We start from the raw sequence: 7,045 nt of genomic DNA, 5'->3' as shown, positions 1-7,045 counted from the left end.
AAAACAAATCCACACAAAAAAATCAAACATTTCTAATAAAAAAATATATGAAAATCATTCCAAAATGAAGTGAGGTTCTTACCCACGAAAGCTTATGCTCCCAGTACTTCTGTTAGTCTCAAAGGTGCCACAGGACCCTCTGTTGCTTATTCCAAAATTGTTTACACATTTTCTAACCAGCCCTACTGTGCAACCACATGACCCAGTAGCAGATAGTCCACCCGATAGTCCCAGGGGCAGCTCATCTGGCAGCTGCATAAACAAACTCCCAGAAATGCCCAGGCATCTGATCGGAGAAGGAAAAAACATAACCCTGCAAAAAGGATCTGCTTTTCTGACTTATTGTGTTAAAAAACAATTGGGAGCCCAATCCTGAAAAACATGGTGAGAAGAGGCACACACATATGCCTGCCCAGACATGACAGACTGAGCCCTCCAAAACTCATAAATGAGATGAGATTTTTAAGGCTCATTGAAATACTCCAGCAAGCAGCTTCTGCACTGGAGACAGGTACTTTAAAATTTATCCAAACATAAATACATACCCTTTTCTCAAATGAATGAGATTTGGTAGAGGAAAGTATCTTAAGAAAGGGACAAAGCTTTACAGTTAGGCCCTTTGGTTTTAATTATTTTGTCTATATTTTTATAAATCTAAAGATATAAAACAGATGTGACAATACTGAGATCTGTTTCTAGCTGGGTACATACACATTTGAAGTTTAATTATTCTCTCACCAACACAGTAGTATATGATTGTATACCATTTTTCATCCAGGAGGATCCCAATGTGTCTTGTAAACTGATATATAAAGATTACATAGGGATCACTTTACCCATCACTGAAATGTAACCACCTCTAGCTGTTTAACAGTATTCAAGAGTTTGGGACACGGAGTGAAGAATACTGTATCCCGCTATTTGTGTAAGGAACTTGGAAAGGGAAATAACATCCAGACCTACCTATTCCACCCAAATGCTAGCCCCTTCCTGAACAGTCCTTTAAATGTTTTTGTTCTGCACCCCAGGAGGAAGGGCTCCAGGAACCATTTGTCTGCCAACCAGCCCTCTACCCAACTGAAGGTGTGCGGGGGTGTCAAATGTAAAATGTGGATAGAACTGGTTCAGTTTTCCAAAGCGGGATTACTTGACAAAATATTAGTGAAAAATACAGCTTTTATTTATTCTCCCCGTTTTTCTTTGTTGCACAATTTTCAACCAATTCTAGGGGTTACCTAACTGGGAATTTGACCAGGCCCCTAACTAACATGCCACCAATTACAAAACATGCCAGGGGATCTTTAATGACTCCAAGGGGTCAGGCCTTTGATCCACAAGAGGCATCCCTTGGCCTAGGCCAGGGGTTCTCAAACTTTTTTTGCTGGGACCCCCTTTTAAAATATTTCAGGCTGTGGCGACCCCTCATCCCCCCCAAAAAAGTGACAACACCCCCCCACACACACCGCGCCACCCTTATTTCTTTAAAAAGAAGAACAGGAGTACTTGTGGCACCTTAGAGACTAACAAATTTATTACTTATTTCTTTGCTGCTGCTGGTAGCTGGGCTCTGGAGACCCCCTATAATAGTCTTGTGTCCCCCTTTTGGGTTGGGACCCCCACTTCGAGAAACACTGGCCTAGGCTCTCGTTGCCTCACAGTGTTAGGAACAGCCCAGTCTTGATCTCCAGCGCCCCCTGGATGCCTCGCTCGTGGGAGAGGCCCATGTGCCATTGAAACAGCTCCCGGCGCCCTGGCTCATTGCCCCTGCGATCAGTGCGGGGTTGTCCTACCAGTAGGCAGGGGACAGGAGGACACCTCCGCAGCGCTTCTAACCTGCTCGGGCAGCAGGAGGCGAGCTGTGGCTCCCCCGCTGGTTGGCGGCCTGCGGCTGGGTTCTCCCTCCGTCCGCGAGCTCGGCTAACGGGGGGGAGATGCCTGCTGCCGCTTTCCTGCTGCAAGGGCGGCCGGGGACCCGCCTCTGGGCACATCAAAGGCGGCGGGGCTGGGAGCATTAGCGGCTGCAGCGTCTTCCCCAGCGCAAGCCGGGTGGTCGCCGCAGCGGCTTGGTTGCAGAGCGGGAAGCCAAGGCTGGTCCATGGCACATCCCTGGGCCGAAGGCGAAGCGAGCGGCTGGGGAGGGGCCGGCTGGTCCTGGCACGGATTTGCTAATCCGGGGTCGGGTTTGCCTGTCAGAAATGCAGGGGCCGAGGCGGCGCTCCTCCCACCCCGCCACCCCCGGCAGCACGCCAGTTGTAGCCAGGGGAATTAGGATCCTCCAACGGGGGCTACCTCATGGTGACATCCCATCCCGATCCGCCGGCCCTCAACCTGACAAAACTCCCCGGGAAGTCAATGGGAATGTTGCTGGAGTGAAGGGGGGAGGAGGGGAGAAACCCCTGCGGTACGGGGCCTTGTATTAGCATCCTCTACCCTCTTGAAATCTTACCCAGCTCTGCTTACGTGCTCGTAGACCCTGGTTAATGAGTCCGGGGTTTCATGGGTTTTGTAAATTACAAGGAGAGCAGGGAATTCAAACTACAGCCCATGTCAAAACCAGTTTGGGTGGTGATGTTTATGGCTTTGTTTCTTCGCTTGTCGCTTTCTTTCTGCTGTATCCTCAATATATAAAGAGTTAGGCAGAGGAAAGTTACGTTATATAATAAAAATGAGCTTAGTGCATTTTGGTAATGCATTTTTCCTACGAGTCTAATGGACACACCACAGACACACTTTCTTTCCCAATACTTTGTAGCACACATGAAACCAACGGTTTATGTGCTGTGACTTTTTGACCGAAAGGTAAGTTGCTGGTGGGGATTTTAAAACGTGGCACGTAACCTGCCTTTCATTATGAGCGAGTTGACTGATGGGGGGTATCCTAAATTGGTAGATGAACAGACAGATTATTAAACACCTGTCAAACCTAGTCTTACCACAAAATGGACACAAGATACACAAGTCTCACAGTTGTTTAACTAACTTAAAAACATGATTATCAATCATACAATATTACTAAGTCCAAAGTATCTAAAATGAAGAAAGAGATTTTGATTTAAATGTGTATTATAAAAAAAGTCTTAAAACTCTCTATACTTCAAGCAGTTACTAATAATATTAATTCATGGTCATATTCCTTTGAAGCTCACACTATTTTTAGGCTCCTTATCCTACAGTCCTTGTTCAGGGGAATCTCCGCTTGAAGTACTCTAGAGTAAAATGTACTCTATTCAAGGTCTCGCATTTGTTCCTGACAAATTCATTAATCTTATGAAAAATGCTTTATTACTTAATTAGGAACATTCTGTAGTTTATGGGACATTTCACGATGAATTTCAGATGCCATTTTTGAACATGTGGTTCCTACCAAACCAAGTTAGCAAAACTCAAATTTGAAGTTTAAATTATGTTAATGAATTTCTCTTATCAGTCAGCAATACCGTACTCTAGTTGAAATAAGTACTAACGGGGTGGATGTGACTACATTTTAACTAAGATGTAAAAAGGTATATTGCGGTATGATCAGTTATTATTTGAATTGGGTTTTTTAACTCCAAAAGTTTTAATTGTTAGTGTCTGTAATTAAATCTTGGATTTTTCTTTATTGCTAGTGCTCTCTAACACAGCCCTTACAGACAGCAACATTGTAATCCTAATGCTATTTTGGTTGTATAGTGTGTATTCATTCATTGCGTTATATAAAACACGTATTACTGGCGATCGTCGTTTACATTTTGCAGAGCTGACACAATGCTTTCAAAAAACCATTTCAACTGATTAAAAATCTGTCTTTATTGAAAGGGAAAACAACTTCCTCTAGGTAAAAAACTGTACCTATAGTCTGTACTTAGCAAGATCATATTTTATAGGTCCCTCGCAGCCTTTCAAATAATTACTCTTAAACCAAAACAAAAATCCTAATATTTACATTAAACTTTCACTCGAAATCTTAGAACGTTTAATTCTATAGTGAAACAGAGAAATCCGAGTACACGGCTTTGATATATATTGGATCATCTGCAGTGACTGTTTCAAAACAGAGCCGATTTAATAGTGGCAAAAGCTGGATTGTATTTAAATAGCTTTATAAAAATGTCATCACTTCAATGTTAGATGTAAACTTTATATAAAATGTACAAACAATGGAGCTACACAAGAAGGAGCATTAAACCGTACATCACCCATTCTATCTCCATGTGTATACGTGTTTGAGCACACATGAGCATATACATATTTATATATGTGTATGTGTACAGATACAAATAATTATAAGTACATGCACAGCGTATGTATATATACATATATGATTATAGACATACATCCACCATATATACATTCGCTTTATTGCTTTTTGCATATGTGTTTAATGAATTGTGTGTGTGTGTGTGTGAGAGAGAGAGAGAGAGAGAGACACTATGATGGTTGACTGTCCACTGTCTCTATAGACAAAGACGTCTCCTGTGTAGAAGTGCAGTAGCCTGCAAAGTGTGAATAATTTTCAGTAAGGAGTTACACTAAGTGGGAAAGCTTTTAGCACATTATCCACTGGCAATTGGACTATAATCTAATTGTCAACCCTCGGGTCTTAATAGAGCCTTTCTCTTTCCACCATTGGATTTGCATCTGGGAGATACCTAATGGGTTTAAAACGCCTAGCATTTTGCTCCAATAAGCCACCTTCTCGGTGTAGGTGACATTGAGGTGTTTTTGTTGTGAAATTGGATATAGGTTAGCTGGGTTTTTGACGAGCTTGCGCAGACCGATGTGTGATCGGTGGACTGGAAATGCTGTATCAATTTCAGAAATAGATTTCAGCCTGGTTTTGTTTCGAAACCAAACAATCTAGTGGGATAATAAATCCGGAAGACAGAGCTGTATATCGAATTATGTACATCGAGGGAAAAAAGATGAGGCTTGAATCGAGAGCTAGCTGTCGAGATTAGATTACTCCAGATGCAGAAGAATAGAGTTGTAGCGATTTATGATGTTTTCTGGTGACATTTTTATTCTAAAGTGGCAATGCATGTAGAAGACATGAACGTGCTCTATTGTGTCCGTGTCAGTACACATCAAAAGCAAGGTTTCGGTTATAACCCATTAAAGGATACATTATTTTGATCTTGACAAATATGCTTGTCTCCCCTCTCCGCATATAAACACCTCACAAACAAGCAGCAGGCACTGGATACCTTGCAGCTGATAATATAGACTGGATCTGAAAACCGGAAAAGTGTAATTCCAGCTCCTGGGAAGATTTTGGGACATGCGATTATGATCAGAAAGTTTAACAGACATTCACAAGTCAATGGCACACGAATTTTGCAGCAGTAGTTTTGGCAGGCAGGCTATAGTGTATCACAATAATGGGTGATTATTCTGTCTGTAGGCACATGCTAATCGCTTAAAGGCGACTAGAAAACACAAGCAAAGCAGGGCGGGGGCGCGGGGATGGAATCAGACGCAAATCCCAAATTATCTCGGGGGTAGGTTGAGGGAGAATATCATGTTAGCACAACTGTATGATTTCAAGGGAAATAACAGATGTTACTTGTTTCGATGTACGTCGTGTTGGAAACTCCTTCTGAAACTCATTGCCCGAGTAAGGACAGATTTGGCTCCGTGTGACTGACAATGAACTGTGATTGGCAGCATTACTTTTAAAAGTAAGAAGAAAAAATATTTTGACTCTGTCTTATAGTTTAAAGTAATAAAACAATTGCTTAAATGGCAAGTGTCGCTAACGTGCAGCTGAGAAGTCATCTACTAAGGGTCCGATCCTGCAAACCCAGAAGACTAGTGGTAAGCACTACTCACATCAGCGTTTGTAGGATCGGGCCCTAAATCTAAGAAAAGCAAAACTAACCCTTTTAATAAACATTCTTGTTGTATTGTAGGATTCCAGTTTTCTTCCTAGATTTTATCGTACTGCAGAGCCCATTTAAATGTTCTAACATTCGCAGGTTAGGAGATCATTAACATTTTCCCCACTGGGATTATAACTAGTGTAGAAAATTATTGCGATAAACTAAATAAAGTAAGTATATAAATTATTCAAAGTCAGAGGGTGGAATCCTGGCTTCATTGAAGTCAATGGGAGTTTTGCCACTAACAGCAATGAGACCAGGGTTTCACCCACAGTTTTCCCTGATGAGAGAATTTACCATTGGGAGCAAAGGCTTCTGATTTTAAATCGCACAGGGAAAACTGGTCCCTGAATTAATGCAGGCTAAGCGAACAGGTACATGGAGTATGCACCATATTGCCACTTCGCTTTTGGAATCGCAAAAGACACCTTGGTCTTGTAACTGCAGAGGAGAAATGAAGCTATATTGTAAAGTCAGAGAAAGCGCCGGGACAGCGGCACTGTGCACCGATCTGACTAAAATGTCAGTCCTAAAACTATCGTTAGTAACAAACGCCTGCATGTGCTTGGATAGCCAGGAAAGCTTCGGGAGGCAAATTGTGATCGGGGCTGGGGGAACTTTCCACTCCCAATCCCTCCCCGTCACCCCTCCGCAGATTGCTGGGAAATGCACATTCTGTGTGCCGGGCGCAGGGCAGCAGATGAAGGATTTGATTAAACGGGGTAATAAAAGGACAAGCCCCTGCGCTCGGCCAGCACGGTTCTAACGTGTCCATTAGAGAGAAGTCCCAGATTGGCGGCGGGTGGGTGGTATTTTATATAAGAAATAGCAGAGAAAGCACGAAGGAGCAATGAAGTGCCCAGGGTTTCCAACGAGGTGTCCGTCTGCAAAGTGACCAGCTCTGTAGTGATGGCTTGAGGGAGGAGGAGGGGGATTCTTTCTTCTCATGATCCACCCTGGGAGAAGCTTCCACCAAAGCGGTGGCAGAGCCGCTCTGGTTCACACTAGCAATTCAATGAAGCGCACGCACTGAGGTCACGGATAAACTTCCTTGCAAATTCCACTCCGGGGGTACAAACCTATAATGTATGAATACTACGGCCGGGTCAAGTCCTGGAGTCCTTACTCGGGCAAAAGCCCGGCACTGGCTTCAGTGGGCCTTGTGCCCGAGTGAGGACTGCAGG

The sequence above is a fragment of the Trachemys scripta genome, chromosome 2, assembly GCF_013100865.1.
Source record: "Trachemys scripta elegans isolate TJP31775 chromosome 2, CAS_Tse_1.0, whole genome shotgun sequence".
NCBI classification, from domain to species: domain Eukaryota; kingdom Metazoa; phylum Chordata; order Testudines; family Emydidae; genus Trachemys; species Trachemys scripta.
The sequence above is the reverse complement of the archived record's forward strand: the minus strand, read 5'-3'. Positions refer to the sequence as shown.